The sequence below is a fragment of the Osmia bicornis genome, chromosome 1 (assembly GCF_907164935.1).
Source record: "Osmia bicornis bicornis chromosome 1, iOsmBic2.1, whole genome shotgun sequence".
NCBI classification, from domain to species: domain Eukaryota; kingdom Metazoa; phylum Arthropoda; class Insecta; order Hymenoptera; family Megachilidae; genus Osmia; species Osmia bicornis.
The window spans coordinates 450,745-465,371 of NC_060216.1; positions in this window are offsets into that span (position 1 = coordinate 450,745).

Consider the following 14,627-nt stretch of genomic DNA (forward strand, 5'->3'; position numbering starts at 1 on the left):
ATTAAAACAAAAGATATCACCGTTAATGGCCCTCAAAAGCAACACAGTCATCTAGTATCACAATGCGACGGAAATCGCACAGGTTACACACTCCAATGGGGTTAGCAGGATCAGCGGTTACAGTAATCTGGAGGTAAATAATAAACAGTTTAACACGTCGATTATATCAATTAATTAATAGTAATTGTGATTAAACTCAAACAATAAATTAATTAAGGATGACTAAAAAGCCACACAATACTCTCCACCTCCTCGAACGGAGCATACAACAAACATAGCCAACGAGTGTAAGAATACACAAGATAGAAAACCCAAATATCCGAATCGTATCAATCGAAGTTGACAGGCAGCGACTCACGGCAGAGCGGTGAATCGGCGAACCAATATGGCGGCGAAACCATAGATTATATAACTCGCCATCTTGAAGTTTAAAATCTCAAACTCCAGATCTACACCCACCCCACATTTGCTTGTAAAAGATATCAACTATTAATAACTAGATTAGATTATCTTAAATTGACCTGATTGATTTAAACGAGATTAAAAGAGCAAAGCGTAAAGTAAATAAAATGAATAAATTAAATTAAAATTAAATTAAAATAAAGTAGAGTAAAGTAAAGTATACTTGGCTCACAAACAATACCCATTAATGTTGATTTACAACATAGCACACCGCAATATCCCATGAACGGAATTCTCAATCAATCAATCAAACAGTCCCAATCAAACCAAACACTGACATGCTGATATGCAACAAAACACCATTAAACCCAACTAGCATCCCCACAGAACCATCAGTTGCTCTCCTCAAGAATGATATCTAAAGACAAGCCAACAGCAACAAAACCCACGCATCATCAGTGCATTTGAGTGGATAGAATCGCTTGTCAGTACAGAGGAAAAATGAAATTAGGGTACCAGATCAAGTCCTCAACTATAATCAAATCAAATGAATAAGCAACGAATAAAGAATAAATGAATTAATGAATAATTATGAATACAACCATAACAGCTATAAAAATTAGGAAAAGAAATGAGAATAAGAGTATAGAGTGAAATGTTATAACCAAACACAGCCAACAATGCACTGTAATATAAAATAGAATAGAATAATACTATGAATAAATGAATTCCACTGAAACACTGAAATGTGGCCCTGTCGCCACCACTCTGCAATCATAAACCACAAATTGTGGGTGATCGTGCCCGCACAAATGCGGACAGAAGCAAGAATTGACAACTGAAAATGAGTATGTAAGGTGCAATGCTGTAATGTTGCAACCAAACATAGCCAACACAGTGCACTGTCATATAAATAGAATAAATGAAAATAAATCAAAGTAAAATAAAGTAAAATAAAGTAAGATAAACACACTAGATTAAGTTAATTTCACTGAAAATGACAACACGATTATTGGTTCCATCAATACCACGTCCTAACAAATTGCAAGTGACTACGTCCATACAAATGCAAATGGGAAGTAGGAATGACCGCATAATGTATGTAGTTAATGAGTAAAAGCGACAATAAATCAAATCAATGCAAGGTGCGTGGTTCAATTAGACACAATACTGTTGCATAATATGGGAATAATAAGTCAAAGCTAAATATAAATGATATTCTAAAGATAAACTAACAACAGAAAACCACGCACCATCAATGCATTTGAATGGACAAAGTCACTTAACTTATCCGCACTGAAGAAGTAAATAAATCACATAAATCAAACAATCAAATGAATCAAATAAATCACATAAATCAATCAATCAATAAGTCAAATCGATCAGTTACTCTACTTTAATTAATTTAATTAATTAATAATGAATAAGAATAGATAATGAAGAATGAAGAATAATGAGGAAATGAAGTGAAGAATGAAGAATGAATAAATGAATGACTGAAAGCCAACAGTTATATAAGTTAAGTAATTAAGAAGGAAAGGATAATGAAGCAAAATGAAAATGAAAATGTAACGAACAGAATAAAGGAATGGGAGGAAGGAAAGGAAAGGAACAATTAAAGAAGAGAAATTAAGAATAATTAAGAATAAATTGCAGAATTGAAGAAAAGCAAGCCAAATCAACACGCCCCACAATAAACGACACCAATCATCATCAATCACACATCGTACAACAACACTGAAACAACACTGGAACAAACTAAACATCACTGGAACAGGCGAACAAAGCTGAACCTGAAAACTGAAACTGAAACTGAAAACTGAAAACTGAAAACAAGGGAATTAAAGAAAACGCATAGAATGAAAACACACAGAATGAATCACATAACCCGAATCGTCCAATTTATTCACTTAACACATTACATTGCTTTGCTGCATCGTCGCGAATAAGAACAATCAATAAAAACCCAGCATATTAGAATACTAGAATACTAAAATAACGTGAAAACAAATATAAATCGTGAAACATTAGCGAAACGAGTAACTGAACATGACATTATGCAAACCGCGTAACCACGTAAACCATAGGACACGATGTACCATTAACAATGAACGGTGAGAACGGTAATTAGGCCGAAAATACGATAATACGATAATGAGTGAGATTAGCGAAATTAAACGTAACTAATAAATAAATGTCCGGTAACAGAATAGCGTATGCAAACTATTAGACACGATAGAAGTGCAAAACCGATACACATAGCAACAAGATAAATAAATAAATAAATAAAATAAAATAAATACGGTGCGGCACCGTAGATAACACGTAATAGCATGAAATATAAAATAAGACTATGAATAGATGGTAAAATAAAATAAAATAAAATAAAATAAAATAAAATAAAACGAAACGAAACGAAACGAAACGAAACGAAACGAAACGAAACGAAACGAAACGAAACGAAACGAAACGAAACGAAACGAAACGAAACGAAACGAAACGAAACGAAACGAAACGAAACGAACGAAACGAAACGAAACGAAACGAAACGAAACGAAACGAAACGAAACGAAACGAAACGAAACGAAACGAAACGAAACGAAACGAAACGAAACGAAACGAAACGAAACGAAACGAAACGAAACGAAACGAAACGAAACGAAACGAAACGAAACGAAACGAAACGAAACGAAACGAAACGAAACGAAACGAAACGAAACGAAACGAAACGAAACGAAACGAAACGAAACGAAACGAAACGAAACGAAACGAAACGAAACGAAACGAAACGAAACGAAACGAAACGAAACGAAACGAAACGAAACGAAACGAAACGAAACGAAACGAAACGAAACGAAACGAAACGAAACGAAACGAAACGAAACGAAAAGAAACGAAACGAAACGAAACGAAACGAAACGAAACGAAACGAAACGAAACGAAACGAAACGAAACGAAACGAAACGAAACGAAACGAAACGAAACGAAACGAAACGAAACGAAACGAAACGAAACGAAACGAAACGAAACGAAACGAAACGAAAACGAAACGAAACGAAACGAAACGAAACGAAACGAAACGAAACGAAACGAAACGAAACGAAACGAAACGAAACGAAACGAAACGAAACGAAACGAAACGAAACGAAACGAAACGAAACGAAACGAAACGAAACGAAACGAAACGAAACGAAACGAAACGAAACGAAACGAAACGAAACGAAACGAAACGAAACGAAACGAAACGAAACGAAACGAAACGAAACGAAACGAAACGAAACGAAACGAAACGAAACGAAACGAAACGAAACGAAACGAAACGAAACGAAACGAAACGAAACGAAACGAAACGAAACGAAACGAAACGAAACGAAACGAAACGAAACGAAACGAAACGAAACGAAACGAAACGAAACGAAACGAAACGAAACGAAACGAAACGAAACGAAACGAAACGAAACGAAACGAAACGAAACGAAACGAAACGAACGAACGAACGAACGAACGAACGAACGAACGAACGAACGAACGAACGAACGAACGAACGAACGAACGAACGAACGAACGAACGAACGAACGAACGAACGAACGAACGAACGAACGAACGAACGAACGAACGAACGAACGAACGAACGAACGACGAAACGAACGACGAACGAACGAACGAACGAACGAACGAACGAACGAACGAACGAACGAACGAACGAACGAACGAACGAACGAACGAACGAACGAACGAACGAACGAACGAACGAACGAACGAACGAACGAACGAACGAACGAACGAACGAACGAACGAACGAACGAACGAACGAACGAACGAACGAACGAACGAACGAACGAACGAACGAACGAACGAACGAACGAACGAACGAACGAACGAACGAACGAACGAACGAACGAACGAACGAACGAACGAACGAACGAACGAACGAACGAACGAACGAACGAAACGAACGAAACGAAACGAAACGAAACGAAACGAAACGAACGAAACGAAACGAAACGAAACGAAACGAAACGAAACGAAACGAAACGAAACGAAACGAAACGAAACGAAACGAAACGAAACGAAACGAAACGAACGAAACGAAACGAAACGAAACGAAACGAAACGAAACGAAACGAAACGAAACGAAACGAAACGAAACGAAACGAAACGAAACGAAACGAAACGAAGAAACGAAACGAAACCGAAACGAAACGAAACGAAACGAACGAAACGAAACGAAACGAAACGAAACGAACGAAACGAAACGAAACGAAGAACGAAACGAAACGAAACGAAACGAAACGAAACGAAACGAAACGAAACGAAACGAAACGAAACGAAACGAAACGAAACGAAACGAAACGAAACGAAACGAAACGAAACGAAACGAAACGAAACGAAACGAAACGAAACGAGAGAACACGAAACGAAACGAAACGAAACGAAACGAACGAACGAAACGAAACGAAACGAAACGAAACGAAACGAACGAAACGAAACGAAACGAAACGAAACCGAAACGAAACGAACGAAACGAAACGAAAGAAACGAAACGAAACGAAACGAAACGAAACGAAACGAAACCGAAACGAAACGAAACGAACGAAACGAAACGAAACGAAACGAAACGAAACGAAACGAAACGAACGAAACGAAACTGAAACCGAAACGAAACGAAACGAACGAAACGAACCGAAACGAAACGAACGAAACGAAACGAAACGAAAGAAACGAAACAGAAACGAAACGAAACGAAACGAAACGAAACGAACGAAACGAAACGAAACGAAACGAAACGAAACGAAACGAAACGAAACGAAACGAAACGAAACGAAACGAAACGAAACGAAACGAAACGAAACGAAACGAAACGAAACGAACGAAACGAAACGAAACGAACGAAACGAAACGAAACGAAAGAAACGAAACGAAACGAAACGAAACGAAACGAAACGAAACGAAACGAAACGAAACGAAACGAAACGAAACGAAACGAAACGAAACGAAACGAAACGAAACGAAACGAAACGAAACGAAACGAAACGAAACGAAACGAAACGAACGAAACGAAACGAAACGAAACGAAACGAAACGAAACGAAACGAAACGAAACGAAACGAAACGAAACGAAACGAAACGAAACGAAACGAAACGAAACGAAACGAAACGAAACGAAACGAAACGAAACGAAACGAAACGAAACGAAACGAAACGAAACGAAACGAAACGAAACGAAACGAAACGAAACGAAACGAAACGAAACGAAACGAAACGAAACGAAATAAACAAACTATGCTACGATTGACGATAAAGCATGAAATATGAAATATGACATAAAAATAAGTAAATAAATGAATAAATAAAAGGTGAAATACGAAATACGGAATATGAAATAAGAAATAAGTAATAATCAGACGACGAAACAGCAAGTATAGCAAATAAGTAAATGAATAAGTAAATTAACCTTAATTGAATAAATTGGACAGCTGAATAACCAAATAACCAAATAACTAAATCGCTCAACGAGACGTAAATTGCGCAGATTCATTAAACATATTATATAATTATACCGTTGCAAATAATAAATAATAAGTAAAATATCAATGGGGCAAAATAGAAATAAATAAAAGTGCGATGTTAAAACAAACAATTAACACAACACTAGCCGCATAATCATCGAGGCACCTCATGTCGCCGTACCATAATAATAATAAAATAATTAAATAAGTGAACAGATGAGGCAATAACACGAAATGAATCAAATATGTCATCTGAGACAAATAATACGAATATAATATATAAATATATAACCGGCAAGGTAAAGGTAGAAATAAACTATAAACACCATAGACATGAAAATGAAACGAACATCAGAATAATTATGCAGCGCGTCATGATGACAATAATGAAATAATGAACTAAGTACCATGAATGAATAAACAAAAGAAACTAAACGAATATACCGCGAGCAAACGCCGAATCAAATAAAATAATCAAACAATCAAAACGACCGTGTTAAGTAAATAATAATTAATAAAAACTAATAAAACTTCAATAGCACGGCGGGATAACGCGCCAATCAAACACACGCAGCCAGGTAATAACAATAATAGGTAAATCAGTATATAATAACCGAAACAGAAATAGAAATAATGATAAATAATGATAAATATCGATAAATATCGAAAACTTCGAATACTATCAAGAAAACTATCACAATTATTGGTGCACTTTCACATAAATCACTTAACGAATCGTCGCAATAAACGTGAAACAAAGTGAATAAACACAGTAAAAAATAAAAGAATAAAAGAATAAACTAATACGTCACCAAACCGTTGACCCAGTTTCACATCGTCTGTCCTCTTATATCCAAGGCCCTGGCCGCGCGTCCAGCCGTCTGTCCTTCTTCAACTACGGCGGCCATCTTGAAAACCTGTCAGTTCTTGCATGCACTTCCTTAACCAAATTAATCGCAAAATCACTCAAAAAACGCGGAATTACACTACGAAGCGTTCACAATTAATCAGAATTATTCTTAAATAATGTCAAATGTTTATAATTAGCACCACGAACACCGGAAACACGGCATCGAAATACCGCGTAACACGCACACCACGTTTTTAACGATTATTAATAAATTAATACAATATTTAATTGAAAAACGACACATTAGTACTTCCGAACAAACAATAAAAATGATTTTAACAAAAAACGCGAATATCTAAGCAACTATCCACCGCGTTGCAAATCTGACTGCGGAGCGATCACAAAACACGTCCGCTCTCCTCGACGCGTCGAGCGAGAATCAACCTAACCTATCCTTTTTTTTTTTTTGTTTCTGTTGGAAGAGGAAATGCGTTTGCGCACGCGCGGGTTGGTTCCCCTTTTCGTCTATTCGGCTAGAGGGGACCCGGGCAGTGTGGGACTCATGTCCGCCCTGAGGGGACAGCCTGGCGCCCGTTTGGTGGGGGCAAACCCAAAGAGGCAACCCCAGAAGGGGGCAACCTGGCAAACCAACCCTTGAGGGTTGAGTTTAGCCCAACAGTAGGCCACAGCCCTGAAGGGGCGGCCTAGACGGGCAGCCCAGAGTGGGCACTCCCGAGGCTGGACATACTACCCACTAAAACCTCTCCCGTAACGTGGGCCGCCGGCACCTTTTCACTCGTTAGAATTCATAAAGGGATACCAGCGTATAGCCACAACGGCGCTTCGGCACTTCAACGCATTTCGCGTTATTGCGGCCTCCCGCACAAACGCCATGCGCAAGCACATGGGGCATCTGCGGATCCACGCCGTTGCACCTCCGATCCAGCGGTAGGACATTTTCAACCTGTACGGTAAGGCACAGGATTTTTCTTCGGCCACGACCAGGAACCGAAGCAAGCCCGTTCCGGGTGATCGCGCCATGTGTTCACCTGCCGACAACAGGAACTTGCTCTTCGACACGGCCAGGAACCGGGACATCGTATCTCCACGGCTGACCGTGTCCATCTTCGTCCACCATGGTTGGTTGATAATGATGATGTGGCTTTTCCTAGATGTCATCACGCCCACCTGTCCTTCCACGAGGACAGGCCATTTTTCTTCAGCAACGATCGGCACCGGGGGGATATCCTCCAGGATCACACCATCCCGGCGTGACCGCGCCGCCTCTTCACCAGCCTGCAAAGCGAGGTCAGGGCTTCTTCTTCGGCCACGACCAGGAACCGGAGCTCCTGCTCAACGGGTGATCGCGCCCCAACTTCACCAGCCTGCAAAGCGAGGTCAGGGCTTCCTCTTCGGCCACGACCAGGAACCGGGGCTCCTGCTCAACGGATGATCGCGCCATGTGTTCACCTGCTTCAGCAGGGTTTCCTCTTCGGCCACGATCAGGAACCGGAGCTCCTGCTCAACGGGTGATCGCGCCATATCTTCACCAGCCTGCAAAGCGAGGTCAAGAGCTTTCTCTTTGGCCACGACCAGGAACCGGAGCTCCTGCTCAACGGGTGATCGCGCCATGTGTTCACCTGCTTTAGCAGGGCTTGCACTTCAACACGGCCAGGAACTGGGACATCACATTTCCAGTTGACCGTGCCATATCTTCGTAGGCTGCAATCCTCGATGACTTGTCCCATACATACTTTATACACACACACAAACGCTCTCATGACCAGCATAGCGCTTCAAATGCCTCAAAATGCAACAATAAATAATGAATAATAAATAAATCAATAGGCCCATGAAGCCCCTGTATAGAAGACCCATAGACGAACCATAAATAACAACTGGCAGATGAATAAACATAATAAACCTAATAAACCTGAAAAACCTGAAAAACCTGAAAAACCTAATTAAACGTGATTAAACGTAATTAAGTAAGCAAGTTAGCAACAAATCAGAAAATCAGCATATATATGCATCTAGTGCAACAGAGCAATTGAGCAATTGAGCAATTAATGAAACAGTTAAAGTAGAGTAGAGAAAGAGAAAGAGAGAGAGAGAGAGAGAGAGAGAGAGAGAGAGAAAGAAACAGTAATAAACAGTGATAAATAAATATAAGAACATAAGAACATGTGAACTAGACATAAGAAGCATAGTAAGTAAATAAGTAAGCGGGCATATGTGAACTTGACATAAGCAAGATAAAAGCAAAGTAAAAGCAAATAACCTACAAAACCTCAAACGTCAACATACAGCCAAGCAACCAAGCAGCATGAGAAGAATAATAGTAAAGAGTATTTGTTATTTAACACTAGTACACAATAATCACATCGTTAAAATAAAATTCAAAATGAATTATAAATTGAAATGAAAATAAAATAAACCAAAAATAAACCAAGGATGTGAAACGTAAAGTAAAAGATGCCAGACAATAGCAGATAGCAAATGCCAGTCATAAGAGAAAAGAAAAGAAGTAAAACATAGAATGCTACTAATTAATTATTGTAGAAGTAAAAGGCAAAATATAGAGTATGACCAGAAACAGCAGGTTCTAATGCAAAGTAGGCACACGCACCACTTCAAAATGAAAAGACAAGAGACAAATCACCACAATAGAAAGGGTACGCCATATATGACGCAGTATAATAATAATAAATAAATAAATAAATAAATGCATGCGTGACAGGAGGTTCCTCATAATCATCTGTTATAACTATCGTGGTGACTGAAAGAAACTACCAATAATAAGCAGTAAACTGAGAGCTTGCATGAAGTGCTCAAACCAGCGAAGTTGAGAATCCCTACTGAGAGGCCAAGATAAGATAACCAAGATAATGTAGATGAAGGTCCATTAGGATTATTTAAACTAGTAGACTGTGTCACGTGTCACCAGGCCACCCTACAATGAACAGACGTACTTGGTAGATGATCAACATAAGATTGAGCAGGCCAATTGATGTCGTTATCACCAACGTCAAATATAATACATGATACATTCCTATCACATCAGTTTATGGGAAAAGTACCATATTTCAGAGAAGATCACTGGGAATAAAGAAGAAGATGAAAATAAAATGAAGAAAATAAATATATGGTGAGCATAATGTAGTACTACTAATTGAAATTGAAATTATTGTCAGAAATTATTGAAGTTGCTCAAATTTGCTTGCAGGAACATTCTACACAGCCACGACCTCGAACGCGATTAACAAGCAAAGATGGTGGAGAAACAAAATGATCAGATGATCAGATGGAGGCAATGAGCAATAAATAGGGGACTTATAGCAGTCGGCAGGCCAAAAGACAATAAAATAAAATAAAATAAATAAAGCAACGACAGGTGCGACCCAAATAAAATAATCAAGTAAGAGTAGACTAGACCGCGGTTACAAGAATGGAAATGTAAAGAGAAGAATGAAGGAAGAACAAGAATAAAAGAAGAAAACAAGAAAGAAAAGAAAAGAAAGATCAGTATTGAATGACAAAGAAATCAAGGCAAAGTATAGATGGAATAAAATCATTGAAGTGTATAAATACTGAAATACTGAAATACTGAAATCATTAACAGGAACCGTATACCCTCACGACCACTATGATTCCTAAAAGAACAGAAGAACAAACAGAGCATTGTAGCAGCCCTGAAGAAAATTAGTCAGAAAACGACTCAAATCAGATCAAATCAATGTATAATTTAATCGATCATATCAAATGAATGAATGAATAGTAAATAAATAACGAATGAATACGAGTGCTGAATACGAGTGAAACAGTTAAAGATATTAGAATTGAAAAAATCGAGAAAATGTGCAAAATGTAAAGTGTGTACCGCGTAACAGCATGACCCACATAATGTAATATAATGTAGAAGTAAAAGAAATGAATAAATGAATGTATGAATGCAACAAGTGAGTTATATTCCGACCAATGCAACTGTAGATTATTATCTCAGCCACTGTAACTTTATAAACTTTATAAACCATACGTTACAAATTACAGACTACAAATCAAATTCACAATTCGCAAGTTGCAACTGATTCTGTCCATGCAAATGCAAATAGGAGATAAAATTGACAACCAGATAGTGCATAAGGTAAGTAAATAAAATGACAAATAAACAAATCAAGCGTAAACTGCATGATTCTGTAACGTCCCGGAATTATACGCGAGCACGCTACTGCACCGACGCGTAGGGAGAGCGGTTCCCTATGAGAAGGCGACTCGTATTTTATGATATATATATATATATATATTATGTATTAATTATAGGAAGGGATTATAGGTTCGGGTGGCACGCGGTAAAGGAGTAAAATCCAACGCTAGATTCCTTTGTCAAAATGATAATATGTGAGTGTTTATTCAAGAAATTAAATGTGGTGTCTTGTGTATAATATAAAATTAAAAAAAGAAAGAAGGTAAGTAATATAAAAGAATATTGAACGTAATTAAATAATGTGATTAAATATTGAACTTAAATAATGAATTGAAGTAATTAAATATTGAATTGAATTAATGTAGTTAATTAACAAATGTTGCGCCCTGTGTTTGAAATACAAAAGAAAATAATGGTATTAGTAATGTACAATGAGTACGCCCTGGATTGAAAAATACAAAGAAACTAACAATCGTGTTTGTGCCTAAATTGGAATACAATAAAAGAAAATTAGATTACAGTAAAACTTGGATATATGCAACAAACATTGGGACCCAGGCGTTGCATATATCCAGTCGAGGTATCGAATCTCGGGTTACACGCGACGAGCAGCCAAGCGTGAACGTAGAAAAGGACAGACAGTGGTGGAAAGAGAGAGGTCCGATGATCAAAGGAAAGAGCCGAAACGTATCGGTGTGACTAATACTAATTCAACTATAAAACTTTTTTATTTTTGACTTTTTTTTACTGAAATTTTTACTAACGCATTGGTGAAATTTTTCTGATTAAAATGATACCAAACACGATATAGTTTGAATTATAATTACTTGCTAAAATTGATGTTAAAAGTTGGCGAAAAGCAAAGGAGGATTGGAAATGAAAACCGGTTGCGGCGTCGACTCGGGTTTCAAACGTTGCATATATCCAAGCGAGGTGTCGATTCTGGGCATTGAAACGTTGCATATATCCAAGCGAGGTGTCGATTCTGGGCATTTAAACGTTGCAAATATCCAAGCGAGGTGTCGATTCTGGGCATTTAATGTTGCATATATCCAAGCGAGGTGTCGATTCTGCGTCCGTACAAATCGTTTGTACCGTGCCGCGTTACCTATTCTACGTTCGTACATAACATGCGACGTGTTGCATGTTGCATGTTGCGTGTTTCATGTATCTTTGGTGTACGGCCTGCCTTATACATATGTAGCCAAATCATATCGTGTTTGGTACCATTTTAATCAGAAAAATCTCACAAATGCATTAGTAAAAGTTTCATTAAGAAAAAGTTAAAAATAAAAAAGTTTTATCGTTCAATTAGTATTAGTCACACCGATATTACGGTCGAATCATATTACACGGTTTCCTCGCCGAGCGGCTCGGTCCGGCTTAGGGGGATCCCCCCAAGTGGAGGGGATAGCGATGTTGCATATATCCAGACAAACTTCTGTTGCATATATCCAAGTTTTACTGTATTACAAAAATAATTCAACCTAAAATAAAAATACAGAGTAAATAAATTGATTAATGAACGCGGTTCTAGATACGATTATAAAACTTGAATTTATAATTTAATATAATTTAATATAATTTAATATAATTTAATATAATATAAATGATTTGAATGAATTGTCGGGAAATTGGCCAAGATCCGTTCCGACGCTGTAGGAGTTGGCTCGTTCGACCGCAGTTCGGTTTCTGGGCAACTTAGCCGTCAATGAACAGGCCGCATCCAAGGAGCTTCTGCTTTCGCTCGCTGGTTAAGCTTGGTAGCGAAGTCTGCAAAACGGTATCGTGGCTCTAGAGCCAGTGTACTGATAGGCCGCATCCAAGGAGCTTCGGCTTTCGCTCGCTCGTTAAGCTTGGGTGCGAACCTGACACGTAGGAGAACCGCTGCGAACCGATAGTTGAGCGCTCCGGGTCCGACGCGGAACCTTTGCCGCTTTGCCGACAAAAGAGTCTAAGGTTACTGAATTCTATATAAATCGTATCATAGACCCGTCTCGGACTGCGATCAGAATCGAAGTGAAAATTCTTTGCGCGGCACGCTCGTATTTATACCGGAGAACTGCTGACGTAGCAGTTTTTTCTACCTGTGTTTTCGATACCGGAAGTGTTCGGACTTTGACCTGCGCGTACGTGACTCCGTGCGTATCGCTATCTCTGTCTGCGCGCTATTGCCGTCTCTTTCTACTCTGCGCTTGTTCCTATCTCTTTCTATTCGCTATTGCTGTCTTTCTCTATTTATTTCGCGCGCTGTGTCGATCTTTTATCGACGCGGTAGAATTATCGACGTATATTCTGAAGTATATAAAATTTTTGTTAAACGTAAATGTTAATAAATATAAGATTCTGTTTAGTTATTAAATATAAATATAATTATTGAAATCAATGTAGTACAAAAATAAATATAACGAATTTGTAATTATATAAAAACGAAAAAAAAATGAATAAATATATTAATAAATATTAATTATTAAATTTCTCTTGTTCATTCTTCTTGTAGGATGTTACAATTCAATCAACACCATACTACTACATAATATAAGAATACAAAATAAATAGAGAGTTTAAATAATATTTAAATGACGAGATTACAACAGAAGCCACGCGCCCTCAAGCGTTTGCATAGACAAAACCACCTATCCTTACAGGAAAATTAACCGTACCTAAATCCAAATCAATAATAAGCGAATGAATGAATGAGTGAGCAATAGGGCAATTAGAGAAGTTAAGGCAAATTAAAGCAAATAAAGAGAGTAAAGAAAGCGTAGAGTGTAGTATACAGGCCAACGTAACCGACATAATATAATGTGACACAAAAAATAGAATAAAGTACATTGAAGTGCATTCCACCAACAAGTGTAACCATACAATTATTTATACATCTCACATTAGCGCAACCATTCAAGACAGTTTATTGTGAATCCGGCCGTCCGAAGACAAGCGCGGATATGCCACCTCACCCGATCGGGTATATGCAACTTAACTATCCACTCCCCAACAGCCACCACCACCCAGGTGCCGGCGATTGGAACAATTGTCAAACTCATATTTTTCAAATCATCGTTATCGGGTACGGAAGATCCAACACTTGACTCTTTGTCTTGTAAGGAATTTTGCTCTAGTACGCGTCTACTTTATCAAGCTTACCTGAGTGGTATAATTCACCCACCCAGGCGCTTAACGTCCACATCTTTTACCAACAGCACGCGGTAACCCATCCTTCTGGATGACCGCGTCCACTTGGCTTGACTTCGGTTATCGGACGGGTACCGGTATGTCCCAAGTGGCTAAGGCCGTTGGTAACTATTCAAGACAGTTTATTGTGAATCCGGCCGCCCGAAGACAAGCGCGGATATGCCACCTCACCCGATCGGGTATATGCAACTTAACTATCCACTCCCCAGCAGCCACCACCACCCAGGTGTCGGCGATTGGAAGAATTGTCAAACTCATATTTTTCAAATCATCGTTATCGGGTACGGAAGATCCAACACTTGACTCTTTGTCTTGTAAGGAATTTTGCTATAGGACGCGTCTACTTTATCAAGCTTACCTGAGTGGTATAATTCACCCACCCAGGCGCTTAACGTCCACATGGTATAATTCACCCACCCAGGCGCTTAACGTCCACATAACTATTCAAGACATATAATACTCGGC